This window comes from Chiloscyllium plagiosum, chromosome 36 (genome assembly GCF_004010195.1).
Source record: "Chiloscyllium plagiosum isolate BGI_BamShark_2017 chromosome 36, ASM401019v2, whole genome shotgun sequence".
Taxonomy (NCBI): domain Eukaryota; kingdom Metazoa; phylum Chordata; class Chondrichthyes; order Orectolobiformes; family Hemiscylliidae; genus Chiloscyllium; species Chiloscyllium plagiosum.
In genome coordinates, this window is record NC_057745.1 from 20,535,629 (window position 1) to 20,559,302 (window position 23,674).

Sequence of the window (23,674 nt, forward strand, 5' to 3'; positions counted from 1 at the left end):
ATAATCCTTACCCGTGCAGATACCTTTCTGCCAGACCAAAGGAGATTTTGTTTTTAAAGAAGTGAGAGTTTTAGTTACTAAACACGAGAAGAAATAAAAACACAACTTATACAAATAAAAGTAGTACCTTGGGTAGTGCTGTAGAACAGAGAGACCTAGGGTTTCAGGTATATAATTCTTTGAAGTTTGTGTCACGTGTAGACTGGATGATTAAGAAGGCATTTGGCACCCTTACTTCATTGCTCAGAGTCTTGAATACAAGAGTTGGGACATATGTTGATGTTGTGCAGGACGTTGGTGAGACCTTTTCTGGAGTACTGTGTCCAGTTTTAGTCAGATATCATTAAGCTTGAGACGGTTTGGCAGAAATTTACTAGGATGTTGCTGGGAATGGAGCGTTTGAGTTATAAAGAAAGGCTGGACAAGCTGGTACCTTTTTGTGGAATGAATCTCCAGAGGCAGTGGTGGATGGTGACACAGTTACAATGTTTAAAAGACACTTGGGTAAGTGTCAGAATAGGAAACATTTGGAGGGATATGGGCCAGGAGCAGGCAGATGGGACTAGTTTAATTTGGGATTATATTCAGCATGGACTGGTTGGACCAAGGAGTCTATTTCGTGCTGTATGACTCTATGATTCTATAACCTAAACACACACTAATATGGATTAGTTGCTATTGGTTGTCTGTGAAAATTATACAGTGAAATATTGACTGTTGAAGTTAATTTCAGAAATCTTGGCTTTGCAGTTTAGTTGTCATCTTTTTGCTTTGTTCCTAATGATGGTGGCTGTTGGGTAGCTGGTTTCAGTGAAAGAATCCTTTACCTGCAACGCAGGTGTTACTATTGGGTAGTTCTTCGACTATTTATCTTAAACCTAAATTCCATTTAGATTTCTCCCTGATGGTTGATTTATAGTGCATTTGACTGTGCATCATCAGTCATGTCAAGTATGTACAAAATTAATAATACATTAAATGAAACATTAGGTGATATGAAAATTGACTGATAAATTGACACATCAGGAATACTTAAGTAGAAAGTGAGAATTAGTTAATTTGTAATAAATAATTGGCCAAGTCATGTATTTAGTTTAAACTTTTACAACTGCGTTTAAATCCTTGTTGGAAATTATGGTAACAGCAAAATTCCATCACTGGGAAGCCCGAAATGTCGATTTTCTTGCTCCTCGGATGCTGCCTGACCTGCTGTGCTTTTCCAGCACCACTGTAATCTAGACTGGGAAAAATGAATCTGATAATTCCGTGATGTACAGAAAGAATGCTGTATTGTCAGAGGCACCACCCTTCAAATGTTTTTTTTAGGTATCTGTACAACTTCCCAAATAGGTTGGTTTAAAGAAATGATGGAGTGCTGTATCTGGTGTCCTGACCATTAGTTATTCCTCAATCAAGATCTCTCACACACAAACATGACCTGGTTATGATCACATTGTTCTTAGTAAGAGTTTGTTTTATAGCCAAATATTTACCATCCACAGTCCCATCCACACTTCACATTGGTTGCCATATGTATTAAACAGGCAGATTCGGCCCATTACCACTGGAGTCCATTATAAGGGATACAACATAATAGCCTTCACATTTAGAAGTCTTGGCATAATCCTATGATGCCTTTCCTGTTTGTTGGCTGATTAGCTTGTCCTGTTGTTTTTCTTTTAGGTCAGTATACAAACTGATTAGAAGTTGCATCCCACATTGATCTAAATTAGAAGGACTGGTAGATTTCACTAAGATCACAGCTTTGGCAATTTGTGGGACTTTTTTTCCCTGGAGTGTGGGAGGTTCAGGGTGACCTTATAGAAGTTTTAAAAATCATGAGGAGCATAGATACATTGGATTGCAAAGGTCTTTTCCCCAGGGTAGGGGAGTTTAAAAGTGGAGGGCATAATTTTTAGGTGAGAAGAGAAAGATTTAAAAGGGGTCTGAGGGACAACTTTCTCATATAGGGTAGTTTGTATGTAGAATGAAATGCCAGAGAAAGTGGTAGGTGCAGGTCCAGTTACAATATTTGAAAGACTTTTGGACAGGTACATGAATAGGAACAGTTAGAGGGATATAGGTCAAATGCAGGCAAAAGGGACTAGTTTATAAGAGTCATAGGTTGTGTAGGACAGAAACAGACCCTTCCGTCCAACTCGTTCTTGCTGACCAGATATCCTAAATAAATCTAATCTGATTTGTCAGCATTCAGCCCATATCCCCCTAAACCTTTCCTATTCATGTACCAATCCAGATGCCTTTTAAATGTTGTAATTGTACCATCTCCACCACTTCCTCTGGCAGCTCATTCCACACATGCACCACCCTTAGGTCCCTTTTAAATCTTGCCCCTCTGATCTTAAACCTATACCCTCTAGTTCTGGACTCCTCCACCTCAGGGAAAAGATCTTTTCTATTTACCCTATCCATGCCCCTCATGATTTTATAAACCTCTATAAGCTAACTCCTCAATCTCTGACAGTCCAGGGAAAATAGCCTCAGCCTACTCAGCCTCTCCTTAAAGCTCAAACCCTCCAACCCTGGCAATGTCCTTGTAAATCTTTTCTGAACCCTTTCAAGTTTCACAACACCTTTCCAAATGCAGGTTTAGTTTGGGAAACTTGGTTGACATAGGGGAATTGGACCAAAGGGTCTGTTTCCATACTGTGTGACTTTATGACTAACTACAGTATCTGGAGGGCAATGGGAAAATAATTCCTATCTTCCCATTAACAATTAAGCAAACACATGTATAACTGTCAGGTGCTGTGCTGTAAATGGTAAAAATGAAATGCAAAGATTCGATTTGTACCAGATTGTTGTCTTCAGTGAGAAACAGCATTGCTATTCTTTATATTTGAAGACAGTAGTTTGTTTGTTCTGTGTACCAGTTTGCTTTCTTTGAAAAGTTTTTTTTTCATTTGTGCTAGCTGTCACATGCCTGGGTGATATGACAATTTTTCAGTTGCCGAATTATGCTTGGAGAGCTATGGCAGTTTTATTTGCAAATGTGGAAATGGGCACCTTACAAGTTGGGAATAGGAATGTTACGTCTTGTGATTGGGTTGTGACATGCAGTTAAAAATGTGATCTTTTTTCAAAAATATTCCTTTTGGTGCAGCATCTACCAACAGTCAATACAATGTCTGATAGATCTAATCCAACACAGCTCCAAAATAGCAATGCTAATTTTGCCATTAATTGCTTTGACATGGGGACTTTGCTGAATTGTATGGAAGATTCTTAAATATTCAATGACTGTTTTGAAATACAAAAAACACTCTTGTTATAAGATGAACTCAATTCTTGGAGCGATGTGATAAGGGTGCTCCCTACTATCAGGTCCCTTTTGAAACTTAATCCATCAATAAGTAATTCTGTTATTTTTATCATGAATGAGGTTTTGTTGTGTTTTATTAGATGGAAAATAAATTACTCATTTTCCTGCCAAACCTAAGACTCTCCTAAGAATCTGGAAGATCACAGTACACAGAAAAAAGGTCTAATTTGTGATTCATCTTGTTACTTGAGGTTGGCTATTCTTTGTGATCTGTTTTTGTTTTTGAATTATTTGGTTTTCATTAACTGGTTCCATTTATCCCTCCTCCCAGATATCTTTCTTAAACCAAGGGGGTTGCATGAGGTATGAATCTTGTGAACAATTGAAATTCCTGTCTATACCTGCCGAGGTGGGGGGTACAGCCAAAGACCACCCTGTGAATGGATTTCCTACATCCTCCAACCTTTGACAGCATGACCCTCTTTCCTTTTCTGTTTGTAAATTCAAGTTTTTGCTTTAATAATAACAGAGAGGCATCCTCATTGTGCAACATTTCTGTGAAGCTGAAAGCTTCTGATTGATCCTCCAGCATTTGCCCTCAGCCCATGATCGGACTGTACTGGACCTCCATGCCAAATAAAGGCTTACTGTTCCATTAGATATAGGAGCAGAATTAGACCATTTGAGATTGCTCAGCCATTCGATCATTGCTGACACATTTCTCAACCCCATCCTTCTGCCTTTTATCCCATAACCCCTTACTAATCAAGAACCTGTTTATCTCTGTCTTAAAGACACTTAATGACTTGGCCTCAACAGCCATCTGCAGCAATGAGTTCCAGAAATCCATCACCCTCTAGCTGAAGAAATTCCTCTTCATCTCAGTTCTAAAATGTGGTCCCTTCACACCGAGGCTATGCCCTCAGATCCTAGTTTTTCCCACTAGTGGAAACATCGTCTGCACATCCCCTCTGTCTAGGCCTCTCAGTATTCTCTAAGTTTCAATCAAATGCCCCAGTCATCCTTCTAAACTCCACCCATGCAAATATCTAACCCCTACCTTGGAGGCAGTTTCTGACCTGGCTCTTGTTTTCACGCTGTGAACCACTGATGCCAGGCAGCTAAAATTGTGCAAAGAAATTAGGGCATTAGGTTAGTGTCTAGCTGTCTTTTGTTTTGGGCCCAGGAATCCTGCTCTTGATCCTGATAGCCAGGGACAAAAAACATGGGCCCCAGTGGTATACCTGGTCTGGGCACTCTCCTCATCCCTGACCCAAGCAGAGCTAGATCCCTAGGCACCCAGCTCCCAGTTATTGGTTTCTGCTCATACTAAATAGGCCCTAACTCCAAATCATCCAAACTGCTTTATATAGGAACCATCAGCGATGATCTAGATTAGATTCCCTACAGTATGGAAACAGGCCCTTTGGCTCAACAAGTCCACGCTGACCCGCCGAAGAGTAACCCATCCAGACCCATTACCCTACCCTATATTTACCCCTGACTAATGCACCTAACACTATAGGCAATTTAGCATGGCCAATTCACCTGACCTGCACATCTTTGGATTGCGGGAGGAAACTGGGGCACCCAGAGGAAACCCACACAGACATGGGGAGAATGTGCAGAATCAAGCCTGAGTCATGGCGCTGTGAGACAGCAGTGCTAACCACTGAGCCATCGTGTTGCCCCACGGTGTCTGGTGTTCCTTCAGAAAATGTGTCTTCTGTTTTCTCTGGCCAAATAAATACTACCCCTGGCTGATTCATCAGGCAGGTCCAGTACTCTGAATAGAAAATAAAATTAAACACATGAACTAGAATGGTCCCAAAAATAACCAATGCCAGCAACAACCCTTCAAGATCATTATAGAATCCTGAAAGTGGGGGAGCATTCAGCCCATCAAATCCACACTGACCCTCCATACTCCATCCCACCCAGTACCACCTCCACCAACTACCCTATGGCTGTAACCCTGCATTTCCCATGGCTAATCCACCTAACCTGTACATCCCTGGATAATATGGGCAATTTACCATGACCAATCCACCTAACCTGCTCATCTTTGGACTGTGGAAGGAAACCCACACATCCACAAGGAGGAAGTCTAGAATCAAGCCACCTTACTGCCCCTAGTTTTGCAAAATTCCAGAGAGTATAGAACCAATTTGTTCAGCTTCACCTAGTAGGTCAATGTTCTCCTTCCAGATACGAGGACCATTTGCAAACTTCCCACAGGTAGATGGAATCGAACCTGGGTCCCTGGCACTTTTGTGAGGCAGCAATGCTAACCACTGAGCCACCATGATAGTACTGAAGAAAGCAAAATTGGGCCTGAAAAGCACCTAAGCAAGGGGCTATGACAAGATTGCACTGGAATGTCTGATGCTCAATTCAGTTATACAAGAACCAACTGCTTAAATTTTCTCCTGAAGGTGTGATGTGTGCCAAGTACTATTGCCATTCCTAAAGCTGGAAAAGGACTCATATTGGCAATCAGCTATTGACCACTTTCACTACTTTCTGCACTTTAAGATCTGTGAGCATCTTATCCTGCAGCGCACATTTCTGGAGACTTTCACAATGGGTATCGCACATAATTGATCTAGCTTTCTCTTTAGGGAGAGGTTCTTGGTACTTTTCCTGAGTGGTCTAACTGTGCTACTCAATAGTTGAAAGATTGTGAATTTGTATCACACGTCTTATTACCTTGTACTGCATTGTCCTGAGCATTGAAATAATGCATTGTCTATTTAACTCTGATTGGTTATGCCCTACATTCGGAATGGATGCAGCTCATGCAGGTCTATTGAAGTGTGGCTCCTGAGGGAGGTATCTCTAATCCAATCTAGCCTGGATAAAATACATTGTAAATCAGTCCACTTTACTGGTCTAGACCCTGTGTCAAGAACTGTACCTCTCTGCCAATAAATTTGATCAAATTGCTAATCCTATGAGAGACACTTTGACAAATGCTTCAATTTATCATTACAAACAGGAGGAAGTTGCTGAGTAATTTGGTAGTTTGGCTCCTGTTTGACAGCAATAAAAATATAAGCAGAATAGCAATAAGTAGAATTCACTTTTTCTATTGGGCTTAGAAAAGGCTGCTTCCTGTAACTTTAATCACTCATAGAGCCAAATCCACTGCTGAGACAGTGGTGATGCAGGGACAGAGCTTTCTGATGAATATCCAGCTGTGAATATGGCCTTCAGAAAATAGGAGAAAGAATCTGCCATACTATCTACCAGGGCCTAGACTCTCCCTCAACGCCATACTCCCATTCTCTCCTAATACCCCGTCACAGGCTCCTGGCAGCTAAAACACAGATTGCTAACTTGGCCAAACAGCAAGGGATGCTGGGTATATTGATTAGATTCACTACAGTATGAAAACAGGCCCTTCATCCCAACAAGTCCACACTGACCTTCCAAAGAGTAACCCACCCAGACCCATTCCCCTACATTTACTCCTGACTAATGTACCTAACACTATGGGTAATTTGACATGGCCAATTAACCTAACCTGCACATCTTTGGATTGTGCAGAGGAAACCAACACAGGCACAGGGAGAATGTACAAACTCCACACAGACAGTCGCCCAAGGTGGGAATCGAACCCAGGTCCCTGGCACTGTGAGGCATTAGTGCTAACCACTGAGCCACAATGCTGCCCTCTGGGCGAATATAACTCTGAAGTTACAAAACCCGCACACCAGACACAGTGCAAACATAGAAGTCAGATGCTGATGATATTAGCATAATGTAAAAGGCAACAGTTACCCTGGTCAGACATACCCCAACAACCTAACTACCAAACAAAAGAGGGTCCAGACAGACAGGCACTGCTTCCTGCTACACAAAGAAACTAACAGTAGCCATCCATCCAAATTATTGACACTGTTTCAAACTATTAAGTGAGAGTTTCCCTGATTGGCCAGACTATAGAAAGTTCCAGAAAACCACCTGAAAAGGTATAAAAACTGGGATTACCTGCAGACTGCTCTCTTGAACCACCTGGAGGCCTTCCAAGAAGAGCAGCACAGCAAGCAGCAGAGACCAGCTGACCATCCAGAGAGAGAGAGGAAGAAAGAAAGTCAGATGTCACATGACACCAGGTTATCAGGACTTCACCTGACAAAGGGAATACGCTCCAAAAGCTTGTGATTTCAAATAAACCAGTTGAACTATAACTTGGTGTCGTGTGATTTCTGACCTTGTCCACCTCAGTCCCACACCAGCACATCCACATCAGAAAGCAGCTTTCCAGACTCAGAGACAGAACCAGAGAGAGAGAGAGAGTGACAGTGTCAATCTACAAGACCCTTAGGAAGTATTGTAAGCTTAAGTGGTGAAATAGGATTAGAGGGAGTCTGTTTAGTATTAAAGGTTATTGTAACTTCTTTCCTAATAAAGTTGGGACTGTTTTGCATTGTATTTGAAATGATTTGACTGCTTCAGTATTGTGGTACACGTGGACAAACTGATTCATAACGGTCTGGTTGGAGTTGTTTAACTTGTTTTAAGGAGGAACTAGACAACACTCTCTGATACCTTTAGCTTCTAGAAATCTTTCTGAAATATTTTCAGTGCCTCCATAGCCTTCTGTGGTAAAGAATTCCATAAGTTCACCATCCTCTGAATGAAGACATTTTATCTCCTGTCAGCCTGAAATGAATTGCCATGTATCCTGTGAACATGACCCCTTCCTTTGGACCCTCTGGCCACGGGAAACATCCTCCCTGTATCCAGTCTGTCCAGCCCTGTAAGAATTTTATGCATTAGCAATTTTTAAGAGGATTTGTAGCTCAGGTTGATGATAAGTCTGTAAGTTAGCTCGCTGAGCTTGAAGGTTCGTTTTCAGACATTTCGTCACCATATTAGGAAACATCATCAATGAGAGGCTCTGGTGAAGTGCTGGCAGCATGTCCCACCTCTCTATTTACGCCAGAGGTCTTCAGCACTGTCTGTTTATCCTTCACTTCAAATCATCTAGGTCAAATGTTTCTGCTTGTGCATCTAGATTGCTGCCACCAATCTAGAATTACAAAATGGAGATTGATGGGTGAGGGTAATAGGAGCAGGAATAGGCCTGTCAGCCATTTGAGCCTGCTCCACCATTCAGTAAGATCATGGCTAATCTTCCAACTTGGTACATGGTTCCCACTTTCTAATGAACGATATGAATAGATGGGACAACGCTGCTGAGGTACATTTCAGCAATAACTTTACTGAACAAGCTTGAGGGGTTAATTGTTCTGAAAAGGAAATAAAAACTTGCATTTAAATAGCTGAAAACAAAAAAAATGCTGGAGAACATAGTGAGTAAGGCATCATCCATGGGGAGGCAGCAAGCTAAAGTTTTGCGTTTAGATGATTCTTCATAATGCTTTTTATGACAATAGGATATTACTGTAGTGATTTACACATTCAATCATTATGGAACACAGTCAACTTGCACACAGCAACCACCCACAGATAGGAACTAATCCATTTTTTTGTGACATTGTTTGAGGGATAAATGTTGGCCAGGACAATATGGACACCAGACCCTGCTCTTCTATGAGACAGTGCTGGGATATTTTCCTCCCACCTGAAAAGGCAGGCAGGCAAGAGCATCTTTATTCGAAATGTGGACTCTCCTACGGCGAAGGTTTTGTGGCCAAGCTCCTAGCATAGGAATCCGAACCTGTAATTTGTTCATTCAAGAAGCAAGGGTGCTACCCACAGAGCCCCATCTGACACTAGGCTTTGCTTCCTGTGCTTCACCACCCTCTGAGCTACCTTATCGCACCCCATAGGAGTCACTGGTGACAACACAACCCGTGGATTTCAAAGCTGTGCTGTAAGACCACAAACTGGTTGAAACCATTTAGAATCAGCCTGGCAGCAATTGGTGTCTCACCTGGGAGTCATGCTACAAATGAATGGCTTACATCCCAGAAGGACAAACCTGTCAAACTTGTGAATGACACATTCTTATTGGACTTGTTTTGTGTGCCTGACACACCGGCTCCAGTACAATTAGTATGTGCATTTCCAAGTGAACTACCAGAAGAAGTCATGGAGCTGGGTACAGTTACAGCATTTAAAAGGCATCTGGATGGGTACATGAGTAGGAAGGGTGTAGAGGGATAAGGGCCAAATGCTGGCAAACGGGACTAGATTAATTAAGGATATCTGGTCAGCATGGACGAGTTGGACCGAGGGGTCTGTTTCTGTGCTGTATGACTCTATGACACTATTACCTTTTCAAATAGATTTTTTCTTCTGGGATGGGAGGGATAATTTGTAATCTAATATACAGTGGCTAAAGTTGTGCATCTAATTTGCAAAATATGTGTCACCCAAACAATTCAAAGCCATTGTGACTTTGGGAAAATTATTTTACCATTGTTTTTCTTCTCAAGTTAATAACTTTTTGAGGAATATGAGGCTTGGTTAGAAAGTGCAAGCTCTTCTGCGTGAAAAGCAATTAACCTCTAATTGGCTTTAGTGCATTCCAGTTTGATCATTGTCCCACAGGCAGTTGTTAAACAGTGATCTTCAGGGAACATCACGTTAAACACAATAGCAATTTAATAACATAATAAGTGTGCTTCAGGTAAACTGTAAGTAATGCTACAGGAAACTGGTTAGATCAGCAAGTATAGTAAAATATTTAATTATTAGGGAAAATAATAATTGTAATCCCATTTGCAAATTTAGAAAATCAGTGATTTTTTTTCAGAGGATGGTGTGCCTATGGAATTCTTCATCTGGATGAGTTTGGATCATTGAATATTTTTAAGATTGACTTCAATAGGATCTTGACTGACACAGAAGTCAAAGATTATCGAGACAGGCAGGGGAATGAAACTGAAGCCACGATTGGATGAATCATGGACATATTGAATGGCAGAACAGGCTCGATGGGTTGAATGGTCTCCACCTGCTCCTCACTCATATAGAACAATAGATAGAGAGATGGAAATGTATTGTTACTTATGTTTGTGAAAATACATTAAAATGTGTATAAGTCACCATGAAAACTGCACCATTAAATAACATAAATTATACGTTAAAAATAAATGTGACCAAACTAAGAACAAGTATCATTTTTCTGTTCATTCTCTGGCCCCTTGGTTTCACAAGCTGGCCACTGCTGAGGACCTGGGCCTGCCCAACACCTGAGGCCTGAGGCCTTCTCCAAATTCTAAGGACCAGGAGCCTGTTGAAATCATCAGAATCGGGGGTCTGCCAAACAACCGAGGACCAGGCCCTGCTGAAACCACAGAGGACCAGAGGCTTGACAAAACTGCTGAGCTTCTGATGAAACTCCAGTGGACCAAGGCCTGGCTGAAGTCACCTAGGATTGTGGCCTATTGAGACTGCTGAGGACCCAGGGCTGTCCAAATGAAATTGCTGCACCTTAGCCTCTGAAAGAAGAAAAGATGAATTTGATAGAAAAGTGAAATTAAAAGAGAATAATAAGAAATAACTTTAAAAAAGCATGCGGCCGGTCAGCCAAAAGGGAGTGGATGGGCCAAGAGCTTGAACACTGCCTAATCTGCCATCTCCACCATCTTGCTTCCATCTCTAATCGTCAACTGGGAAATGAAATGGGTTAATTGACTGAAGGGTATCAACTTTAGCTGGCCTTGAAAGGGGTCATTTTCTTTGGAGTGCAATTGTCACAAGTGGACTTGCATTTCCTGAAATCACAGATGAGCAGATCTTCAGTGGGTGTGGAAAATGGGCAGTAAGGAAATGACAATAACCAGCCTGATCATGGTCAAAACATCAATGGAAATGAATAAGATGAAAAATGCACATTTGTATATTTCCTGTTCTCTTCACAGGTGTCCCAGAATGCCAGTACAGTCCTTCTGAAGCTCCAATAAATAGCGCTGTGATAATGACCAGATCCATGTCCATTTTTGATGGTGGTCAAGGGATGAAGAGTTGCTCGGACATCTTGGATAGCTCGGCTGCTCACTCATTCAGCTCTATAGTGCCATCAGCAGCAGTGGCCAGGACTGGGACTACATGCAGACCTCACATCGTGGTGTCTGAAACCAGGTAAATCTAAGGTTGGGGGAGGGAGGAGGGTTCAGAGTGAGGGAGGGAGGTGAGACCTGGAGGACTCCAGGTTAATCTGGAATACATTTGAAGATGTAAGCACCTATCTGTATAAATCAATTGGAGGAAGGCTGCCTCAACCATCTCCTGTTGGGTGAGGGACAATGGAAAAGCCATCCAGGAAGAGTTATAGCTGCCCCGCCCCCAACAAATATAAACCACTGGCAGGGGACTGAAATTGAATCCCCTCCCATCTTTTATTTCCAGTGTACTCCAGTGCAGCGCTCCCTCAGCGCCGTGTGCCATCTAGAATTCTGTGCCAAGCTCTCTAAAGATAGTCTTGAACCTACAAAATATCTGTCTCAGAAGCAAGCATTACCATCAGGTTGTGGCTGACAGCGCGTAGTTTGATTAACAAAATCTTGGCGCCAGACTTTGCTCCAATCTGTTTCCTAGTTTAGGTTCAGACTGGAAATTAAATTTATTTGTATGAACTGGGATTAGACAGAAGTAAATCAAAACAGAAAGAAACTGGTAAGACAAATAATCCTATAAAAGGACAAATTTAGATGAATGCTCGAACGTTTCCAAGTATTTGTTTAGCCTACTGGGTGTTTTTTTTTCAAATTACAATCATTTGCAAAATTTTCTGATCTGTTTGTGTGTGTTTGCAACTGTTGTTCTTGCTTTTCCTATAACATTGAACCTGCCTTGGTCACAATTGAAGATGCATCAACTAGCTGGTAGCATCATTTGCTTGTCAATACAGAACTGTCAATCACACCCATGCAAAAAGACAATAATGAGAGATACTCCATGAATGTATTCCTTCAAAGATTATTAAAGCCGTACACCCAACCTCCTCTTCATACAAATCTCATCCTGATGAATCTGACAGTAGAGATAGTAAATATGCCAGTTTTTATGCATCAAATCTTCTGCAGACAGCAGGGAAGTTGCAACTGAAATGATACAATACAGCGCTTAACCTTTTCGTTCTACTTCTGCTGCACAAAGACAAAATATTTAATTACAGAGGCAGCCAACAATAGCCAGGTTGAAATTTGAAAATGGTTGGCCCACCTAAAATTGCTGAATCCATTCAATATGGGAGATTGTTAGATTTTTGCATTGTAAGGGAAATCAGGACAGTGCTTGTTAATGACATATTAATTACATTAAGGTACACAAGCAAAGGGCATTATTTAAATAGATACTTGGAGCACTAATAAAAAGAGACTGTGGTGACCCTCAATAGGGAGCATATAGAGATTTCTGTGACCAAGGGCTGGAGTTCAGGTCGTTCTGGTATAACATGTGTTTCATTAAAAGAAATTGGCCATAGTGCGACTGATGAATTGTGGACACTGTTTGGATAACACAAATTTTCTATTGAACGGGTGTAGCGATTTTCTATAGTGATCTTGCACAATCTGATTTTCTATAGCAGTTTCCCATTCTGTGATTTTCATAACAAGAGGTTGCAGAGGATCACAACTGTTACGTTACAGCAGAATGATCTATGTATCATCAGCCTCAGTGATGGTTATTTTAATTCAAATAGGTAAGTTTCCTTTTATATTTAATTTTTGTTACAGGGAAAGAATAAAAGGAAACCTGAAGGGCATCTTTTTTACACAGAGGGTGGTACGCATATAGAATGAGCTGCCAGCAGAAGTGGTTGGGGCAGGTACATTATCAACATTTGAAAGGCATTTGGACAAATACACGTATTGGGAAGGATTAGGAGGATCTGGGCCAAGTGCAAGGAAGTGGGGTCAGTGTGGACCAACATTTTGGTCGGCATGGTCTAGTTTGGGCCAAAAGCCCTGTTTCTGTGCTGTAGGACTCTATGTCTATGTCTATGAGCCTCTTAGCTCCAATTCTTTGAGTCAATCAGTTAATTTGATTTAATGTGTCCTCAGAAGAATACAAAAGGAATCTTCGAGGAGAAAGTGAGGACTGCAGATGCTGGAGATCAGAGCTGAAAATGTGTTGCTGGAAAAGCGCAGCAGGTCAGGCAGCATCCAAGGAACAGGAGAATCGACGTTTCGGGCATAAGCCTGATTCCTGAAGAAGGGCTTATGCCCGAAACGTCGATTCCCCTGTTCCTTGGATGCTGCCTGACTTGCTGCGCTTTTCCAGCAACACATTTTCAGCTACAAAGGGAATCTGCATGGATCTGGGGTTGGTAAGTAGGAGGCAAACATATAGTTAATGAATAAACTATTGTTGGAGCAGGATTAGACTGTCAGGGTTAAATCGAGATTTTTATAGTGAAAGTAAAGAGCAGACTTCACCTAATGAGCCTTGTGCCAGATGAACATTATGCATCCTAGAAATTAGTGACAGCATGAATCGGGAAGCCATTTTGTACAGAAAGAAGTTAATGTGAACAAAAACATTCTGTAGAGGCCTTGGAGTCAGGAGACACTCAGGCAGGGAGATAACAGACACTGATAGGGGATAGGGAAAAACATTGACATCGAGGATAAGATTAATTGCACCCTGACTGGGTGAAGGAGATGTTAACAACATTAATCTATGCCCCTAGACCGGACATTTGTTTCTTATGTTTGTATGAAACAGGATTGGCTTTCAAATAATGAGATGCTTATGTGACCAAACATGGTACAAAAGTGCTCATTTTTTCCTGTATTTTTCAGAGACTTACTCCAGTGCTTAACTTGGAGTGATGATCTCCTTGTGTTATTTGAAAAAAACAATCATAAACTTGGACTCAACCTCCAGTGCTTGATCATTAGACATGACTATAACATTATTATCAAGTAAAGATATCAGTGCCTACCTTTGTTTTTCATCTTTCTGCATTGTTATCTCGATTCCAGAATTGTTGGTGAAGTTGAGGCGGAAGATCAGCCAGGAATTGTATTGAATGTTGGAGTAGGCTGGAAGTGATTGATGGGTCTTCTCCTCACATTTCTTCATCAAAACAATATAATGGATGTTGTAGTGATTGAACCAAGGTCAGCCAGGTGGACGTCATAGAATAGGAGTTCTCTGATTGGGGCTGTTAACCTGGTCCAATCAGGGAGCCCTGGCTGACAGATATAAACAGGAGTGTCAAACATCCAGGTCACTCTGAGAGCTGGCTCTGAGCTAGCTGGATGAGTTGCATTCACTGTGCACATGCATGTAAAAAGGTGTCTTGGTGCTGGGATACCAGGCTCCGTGGAGTTATTTCAGACATGTCATGATGAATATTTTCCAACTCTGGACCCATTAGGCCTTGGCTGCCTTCTGTTCTATTGTACTCACTTTATGCCAAAAGAGGGTTCCTTTAGTTAGAAACAAAGAACAGGAAGAGGTCATTTGGCCCTTCAACCTGTTGCACAATTCAAAATGATCATGCCTGATCATTTATCCCAATGTCATCTTCCTGTTTTTTCCCTGTACTCTTTGGTTTTAAAATCTAAATATGTATCCATTTCTTTCTTTTATATATTCAGTGACTTGGTTTCCACAGCCTTCTATGGAAGAGAATTCTGCGGGTTCACTACCCTTTGAATGAAGAAATATTTCCTCATCTCAGTCCTAAATGGTCTACCCTATATCCTGAGTGTGTGTCCCCTGGATCTAGATTCTCCAAACAGGGAAAGTATTCTTCCCTGCATCTATTCTTTTTAGTCCTGTTAGAACTTTCTGCATTTCAATCAGATTCACTCTCATCCTTCTAAACTTGAGTGATTACAATATCTGTGGCACAGTGGTTAGCACTGCTGTTTCACAGCGTCAGAGACACAGGTTCAATTCCCATCTCAGGCAACTGTCTGTGTGGAGTTTGCACATTTTCCCCGTGTCTGCGTGGGTTTCCTCCGGCTGCTCCAGTTTCCTTCCACAGCCCAAAAATGTGCAGGTTAGATGAACTGGCCATGCTAAATTGCCCATTGTGTTAGGTGAAGGGGTAAACATAGGGGAATGGGTCTGGGTGGGTTGCTCTTTGGAGGGTCAGTGTGGACTTGTTGGACCGAAGGGCCTGTTTCCACACTTGTAAGTAATCTAATCTAATCTCCCTGTAGGACAGTCCTGACATTCCAACAGTAAGCCTGGTGAACCCACTCTGCACTCTGTCTATAGTAAGTACCTCCTTTCTTCGGGAGGGAGACCAAAACTGCATGCAGTGAAGGTAAAAGGTGCAGAGGTGTTCCAGTTCCAGTGCCTTTCAAATATAATGTTTGTATTTTCTTGTTTTGAGATGGAGCTCCAACTCGCCGCAAGCTGGAAATTCAAATGGCAAAGCCTTCCAAATCCATTTTTAGCACATGTACAGGTCATTCTAATGTTTATCTTCCACATAAAGCACTTTTTCATCTCACCCCATTGACATAACACAGGTCGGGGCAACATTGAGGGCCGAAGGGCCTGTTCTGTGTTGTAATGTTCTATGTTCTCTAACCATCTAATCCTTTCTCTCCTGTCTGCTTATCTAACTCGTCCTTGAATTCTTTTACACTGTTTATTTAACTACTCCTTATAGTAGCAAATTCCACCTTCTAACACGCTCTGGGAGCGGAAGTTTTTCTTGAATTCCTTTTCAGCTTTAATTGTGACTGTAATATTTATGTCGATAAGGAACATACTGAGGTAACTGGAAACCTGCAATAAAAACTGAAAATGCTTGGGAATGCAGGTTAAGCAGCATCTGCGGAGACTGGGAGAGTGAGAGAGCCAGAGAGAGAGAGCAAGAGCGAGCGAGAAAGAGAGGGGAGAGAGAAATAGTGAGTGAGAGAGGGGGGAGGGAGGGGAGAGAGAGAGAGAGAGAGAATAGTGATCTTGAAAAACTCTAACAAGTCACCTCGCACCCTTCTCATTTCTAAAGAGAGCTGCAACAGGTTCAGTTTATCCTGAGTCAAATAAGAGGTATTGAAGTGATCCAGGTCTGTCTTTTTATTACTTGAGTCATAGAGTCATACAACATGGGACCAGACCCTTAGGTCCAACTCAACCATGCTGACCAGATATCCTAAACTGATTTAATCCCATTTGCCAGCACTTGGCCCATATCTCTCTACTCATGAACCCATCTAGGTGCCTTTTAAATGTTGTAACTCTACCAGGCTCCACCACTGCTTCTGGCAGCTCGTTCCATAACAGCACCAACCTCTGTGTAAAAAAGTTGCCTCTCATGTCCCTTTTAAATCTTTCCCTTCTCACCTTAAACCTATTCCTTTAGTCTTTGATTACCCCGCCCTGGGCAAAAGACCTTGGCTATTGACCCTATCCATGCCCCTCACGATTTTATAAACCTCTATTAGGTCACCCCTCAGCATCCAATGCTCCAGGGAAGAAAGCTACAGATTTTCCTTGCAGCTCAAACCCTCCAATCCTGGCAACATTCTTGTAAACCTTTTCTGAACCCTTTTAAGTTTCACAACATCTTTCCTACAGCAGGGAGACTAGAATTGAATATAGTATTCTAAAAATAGCCTCACCAATGTCCTGTCCAGATGCAACATGACCTCCCAACTCCTACACTCAGGAGAAAGTGAGGACTGCAGAGGCTGGAGTATTAGAGTTGAAAAATGTGACACAGCAGGTAAGGTAGCATCATTCATGAAGGAATGATGATGGGCTTATGTTCGAAACGTCAACTCTCCTGCTCTTTGGATGCTGCCTGACCTGCTGTGCTTTTCCAGCACCATATTCCTATACTCAGTACATTGACCAATGAAAGCAAGACTGCCTTCCTGACCAACCTGTGTACCTGCAACTTCCACTTTCAAGGAACTATGCACCTGCACCCCTACATCTCTTTGTTTGGCAACACTCCCGAGGACCTTACTATTAACTGTATAAGTCCTGCCCTGATTTGCCTTTCCAAAATTCAATACCTTAGATTTATCTAAATTTAATTCCATCTGCCACATCTGGTCAAGGTCCTGTTGTACTCTACACAACCTACTTTATTGTCCATAACACCACCAATTTTGGTGTCCTGTACAAACTTACTTACCACACCTCCTATATTCACATTCAAACCATTTATATTAATGATGAAAAGCACTTCTAGAATATTTCAGAGGAGGTTGCAAGCTTAAGAAGTTTCACAGTCTCCAATTGATAAAATAAGAAAGGTGAGTCACCTTGAGGATATCTGAGAGAAAGTTGCACAGGGTTAATTCCAGTAGCAATCGCAAAGTGGTATTATCATTAGACTATTAATCCAGAGGCCCAGGTAATGTTCTGGTGGTCTAACTTCAAATCCTGCCATGGAGTTGAAATTGAATTCAATAAATTCTGAAATAAAAGTGGATGATGATCATGAAACAATTGTTGATTGTCAGAAAAATCTTACCTGGTTCACTGAAGTCCTTTCGGAAAGGAATCTGCCATCCTTATCTGATTTGGCCTACAACAGACCCACAACAATGTGGTTGTCTCTTAACTGTCCTGTGGGCAATAAATATTGGAGTGGCTAGTGATGCCCTCATCCTGTGAATGAATTTAAAGAAATAGTGACTGTGGTCTCCCGGACATGGTTTATACCAATAAATTTAGGGGGGCATGGTGTCTCAGTGGTCAGCACTGCTACCCCACAGCACCAGGGACCCAGGTTCGACTCTCACCTCAGGTGATTGCCTGTGTGGAGTTTGCACATTCTCCCTGTGTCTGCATGAGTTTCCTCCGGGTGCTCCGGTTTCCTCCCACAATCCGAAAGATGTGCAGGTCAGGTGAAGTAGTCATGCTAAATTGCCCATAATATTAGGTGCATTTGTCAGGGATAAATATAGGGTAGGGGAATTGTTCTGGATGGGTTACTCTTTGGACTTGTTGGACCAAATGGTCTGTTTCCATACTGTAGGTAATCTAATCTAAATAAAGGCTGTTTCCAACCAATCCAGTGTATCAAAGTCATTAAGAATCGTGGTTTAAGATGCTTCCCTATTTGGAAACTATAAAGTTGTGCAAGCGGGCATCAGACCTGCCCCGCATTTCCCACGGGACTATGCCTACATTGATAAAACTATAGGAATTCATTTTGTGTTTTAAAAACGGCAGCCACAGCTTAAACCCACAGAACTCAGCAGCTGCCGGTCCGCCCACGTGACCGGGAGATGGGAGCCAGAGGACAGATCAAATCCACACTAGGCCAGACACTAACCATGACTCATAGACCGAAACTCCGGAGCTAATTAATATGGAAACCCATCTCCTAATCAAATCAAGAGACTGACTGAAACACACCCATATTCATCAATACAGAACCATCCTGACACAAAGGACAGGCATCCACCAGACAGGAACGAACAGACTAATACACACCAGCACCCCAAGGGAACAAAGGGGGGTGCTATCCCCCAGCCCTCACAGAGAGAGACAAGCAGATAGTACCCGGACCCGTTTACATAATCCAATTAGCACCCTATTGTGTGTACACTGCAACTCTCCTGGGACGGCAGGAAACCCACCATTTGCACCTACTCCATCCCATTCATACTCAAAATCCTCACATCCTGACAAAGAAAGGTATATAATCTGTAGCAGCGCGCGGGAACAGCTGAACAGCCGAGATTCGGACCTCGGTTGGTCTCCGCCGGTGTTACTGTATCAATAAACGTTACCGATTGTTGAACCGCACTCTGGGCTCGGACTGATATCACTTCATCCGCGCTAACAGTTGCAACTGTTAAAACCTGCTTGTCTTGAAATATCCTTTTCCGAATCAGAAGCAAGCCTTTTCACATGACACTTACTTTCTTGAACTTACACAAATTGGATTGAAGAAACCATGAATGTGGCTCCTGCAGAGTCATGAGTACATTGATCAGGAGTTTTACTGATGGGGATCAACCTCACATGTGGCAGCAGTTTGACTCCATTGGCCAGTATCAGAGTCATAACAGACAAAGCATCAATTCGCCTTCTGTTGCCATGTCTACTACTGATAATAAACAATGACTCGTGGTTATTGGATTACTCAGTAAATGAATCTTAGAAATCGTATCATAGAATCCCTACAGTGTAGAAGCAGGCCATTCAGCCCATTGAGTCCATAACAACCTTCCAAAGAGCATCCCATCCAGCCCCACCCCACTATCGTATCCCTGTAACCCCGCATTTCCCATGGCTAACGTCTGCACATGCTTGGATACTATGGGGAAATTTAGCACGGCCAATCTACCTAATCTGCACATCTTTGGAGTGTGGAAGGAAACCTTGGCACCTGGAGGAAACCCACGCAGACCCAGGGAGAATGTGCAAACTCCACACAGACAGTTGCCCAAGGGTGGAATCAAACCTGGGTCCCTGATGCTGTGAGACAGCAGTGCTAATCACTGAGTCACCAATAAGAAAAGCTAAAAATGCAGTGAAATGAAATCAGTTCTATGATAGCAATCAATGGGACTTGCATCCAACCTCATAAGTGCTCTGTCCTGAATTCCATTCACAAGCTCGAGAGCATGGAAAGAACTGAAACAGTGAGGCCCCCTACTGGGCAGCTCTTACTTCAGGCTGTGTGGAGAATTGTAAATTAGGTATGAGGTGTTTTCTAAGAAACAATTAACTGCATAAACTTTATAAATTATGTAAACACCCACTGTTAAGCTGCATGGTCATTTCCTTTATAGAACATATATAGAACATAGAACATTACAGTGCAGTAAAAACTCACTGCTAGGGCTGTTTGGAGAACCTTAAGGGAGTGGAATAATTTATTGAAAGGGCAGTATTCAGGATTCAATCTCTGTCATTTTTATAAGACTCATGTCTTCCTTTTATGTAAATATTAGCAACAAGGAAGCAGCAAATGCCGTCACCATCATGGTCCAATGCAGCAGGTGCATCTATTTTGACAATTGCTTTTAATATTTTGTAATAAGCTTAATATTCATCACAATTTTAATCAATTAGCACAAACCTAATTTAGAATCAGTGACTGTTTCATTCAAATGTCCAAATGACATCACCCCTTTAAACATTAGACCAGTGTCAGTGTACAGTGGGGAAAGAAATGGAAATTCAAATGTAATCTTGGCAGCAATTATAATTCAGGATAAGAAGCATTATGTACATTTTTAAGAGTTTAATGTTTCACTTGTTTGCACGACAACTGTCTGGCTGTAGTTAGTGCCCTTTGGTTATGAATCTGTCGAGACTGTCTGACCTTACAAAGCCATGGATAACTGTTGCATTTGTCTCAACTCAACATGAGACCCTGATCTGGCTTTTGTGGTTGTCTGCGCCAGCCTCTGCACTGGAAGTGACTTCATTGTTTACTGAGTTGACTGAGACACCACTTTTCACAAAGTCATCAGAAAGGGTGGGGTCATTGCTTGCCTGTTGCTCTTGGTAGCAATAGAAAGCCATTGAACACTTTGACAAATGCAGGACATAGAATAAGAAGCCTGAATCTAGAAAACACATTTTTAAAGTCTAGTTTGCACTGGAAGAAATTTTCAGTTCACTGCTGAAGAAGTGGACAAATTGCAATTGATGTTCAGGAGACAGGGCAGAGATACAACAACATCTGAGCCTGTCAGGGGTTCTGTGCTGCATCCTCAGAACCCTATGGGAGTACTGTGTTGTGGTCCTCTAGGCCTGTGGGGTGCACTATGTTGTAGTCCTCCTGAGCTTTTAGTGGGCAGGCCATTGGCAGGGTTGTGCTGTGATCCTCCAAGTTAATTAAGGGCACCATGCTGTGAGTGTTGGTCCTCCAGACCTGTTGGAGGTGCTGTCCTGAGATCCTCCAGCCTGATTGTAAAAGAGGAGGTGGTGTCACAATATTGATTAAGGAGCCAATTACTGCAGTGAGGAGGAATGGTATCTTAGAAGTTTCCTCAATTGAGGTCATATGGGTAGAACTTAATAACAAAAAAGGCAATCATTTTGTTGGGGGTGTTCTAAAGACTGCCACCCAGACAGGAATAGATAGGAAGACAGATATATAAAGATACATAGAACAGTAAAGGACAGGAAGAGGCCTTTGGCCCCCAGGACTGAGCTAACACATGATGCCTTTCTAAAAACCTATTGCTTCTACATGGTCCATATCCTGCTATTCCCTGACTAGTCGTATATCTATAAAGATGCTTCTTAAATGTTACTATTGCATTGGCTTTCACCACTTCCTCTGGGAGCACATTCCACCCTCTGTCTAAAATACTTGCCTCTCACATCTTCTTTAAATTATCCTCTTTTACTTTATAGCTATGTCCCCTGGTAAGTGATGTTTCTACCCTGGGAAAAAGACTCCAATTATCCATTCTATCTGTGCCCTCTCATAATTTTGTAAATTTTTATCAGGTTGCCCCCTCATTCTTCAATGTTCAAGTGAAAACAAACCAAGTTTGTCCAATCTCTCCTCATAGCTAATACTCTTAAAACCAGGCAAAATTCTGGTAAACTGTTTCTGTATCCTCTCCAAAGTCTGCACATCTTTCCTTTAGTGTGGTAATCAGAACTGGACACAATGTTCAAGTGAAAACAAACCAAGTTTGTCCAATCTCTCTTCATAGCTAATACTCCTAAAACCAGGCAAAATTCTGGTAAACTGTTTCTGTATCCTCTCCAAAGTCTGCACATCTTTCCTTTAGTATGGTAATCAGAACTGGACACAATAGTTCTAGTGTTGTCTAAGTTCTGTACAGCTGTAACATGAATTGCCAATTTTTACACTCTATGCTCTGACCAATGAAGGTAAGCATACTACATGCCTTCTTGACCTGTGTTACCGCTTTCAGGGAACTGTGAAGCTGTATATCGAGATCTCTCTGTATGTTGATGCTACTAAGTGTTCTGTCATTTACTGCATACCTCCCTCCTGCATTAGATCTTCCAAAGTGCATCACCTCACATTTCTCAGGATTAAATCCATCTAACATTTCTATGCCCAAGTCTACAGCCAATCTATATCTGGCTGTATCCTCTGGCAATTTCCCTCACTATCTGCAGCTCCCCCAGTGGTTGTGTCATCCCCAAACTTACTAATCAGGCCACTTATATTCTCCTCCAAATCATTTATACCACAAACAACAGGTGTCTCAGCTCTGACACCTGCAGAACACCATTAGTCACAGATCTCCAGTCAGAAAAATATCCTTTAACTCTCTGTCTTCTATGACTACGCCAGTTCTGTACTCGTTTTACCAGCTCACTGTGGATCCCATGTGACTTCACCTTTTGTACCAACCTGCCATGAGGGACCTTATAAAAAGCCTTGCTGAAGTCCACATAGACAACATCTACCCTTGCTAAAGTCCATATAGACAATACCTACAGTCCTGCCCTCTTCAATTATCTTTGTCATTTCCTCAAAGAACTCAATCATGTTTGTGAGACATGACCTTCTCTGCACAAAGCCATTCTGCCTATTGCTACCAATTCCATATTTTTTCAGGTGTGAGTAAATCCTGTCCCCAAGAATCTTCGCCAACATAAGCAAAACTCAGAGATGGGAAAAAGTAATACAGTATAGTAATAAGGAATTTCAACATTTCAAAACTGACTGTAAAGAAGGATTTGTTCAATATGTCATTTCAGTTGGATGACACTGTAATCTTTTGCTATAGATTCTGTGTCTTATGATCCTGCTCCACAGCAGGCCAATGAAGGAGCAGTGCTCCGAAAGCTAGAGTTTCCAATTAAACTTGTTGGACTATAACCTGGTGTTGTATGATTTTTAACTTTGTCCACCCCAGTCCAACACCAGCACCTCCACATCATTCCTCGCAGCAGAGAAGGGTGAGGGGATGCGGTCCTTTGGGACTGTAGGGGGCACTGTCCCAAGCTTCTCCAGGACTCTAGGTTCTCTGGGACGGAAGGGGACATTGGCCGGCGGTGCTCCAGGACTGCAGTGCTCCCAGACAACTGGGGCGCTGTGATGCTGTCCTCCGGGTCTATAGAGGATGCTGTCCCATGGTCCTCCTGGACACAGGGGTGATGTGCTGCTGTTCTCCGGGACTGTATGGGTGCTGTCCTGCGGTCCTCCTGGACAACGGGGGCGCTGTGCTGCTGTTCTCCAGGACTGTAGAGGGCACTGTCCTGTGACCCTTTCGGACACATGGGTGCAGTCTGCCATCCTCCGAGAATGTAGAGGGCACTGTCCTGCAGTTCTCCCCGACACAGGTGCGCTGTGCTGCCATTCTCTGGGACAGTAGAGGGCGATGTCCTGCAGTCCTCCCAGACATAGGAGCGTTGTGCAGCTGTCCTCCGGGACTGTAGAGAGTGCTGTCCTGCAGTCCTCCCCGACACAGGTGCGCTGTGCTGCCATCCTCTGGGACAGTAGAGGGCGATGTCCTGCAGTCCTCCCAGACATAGGAGCGTTGTGCAGCTGTCCTCCGGGACTGTAGAGGGTGCTGTCCTGCAGTC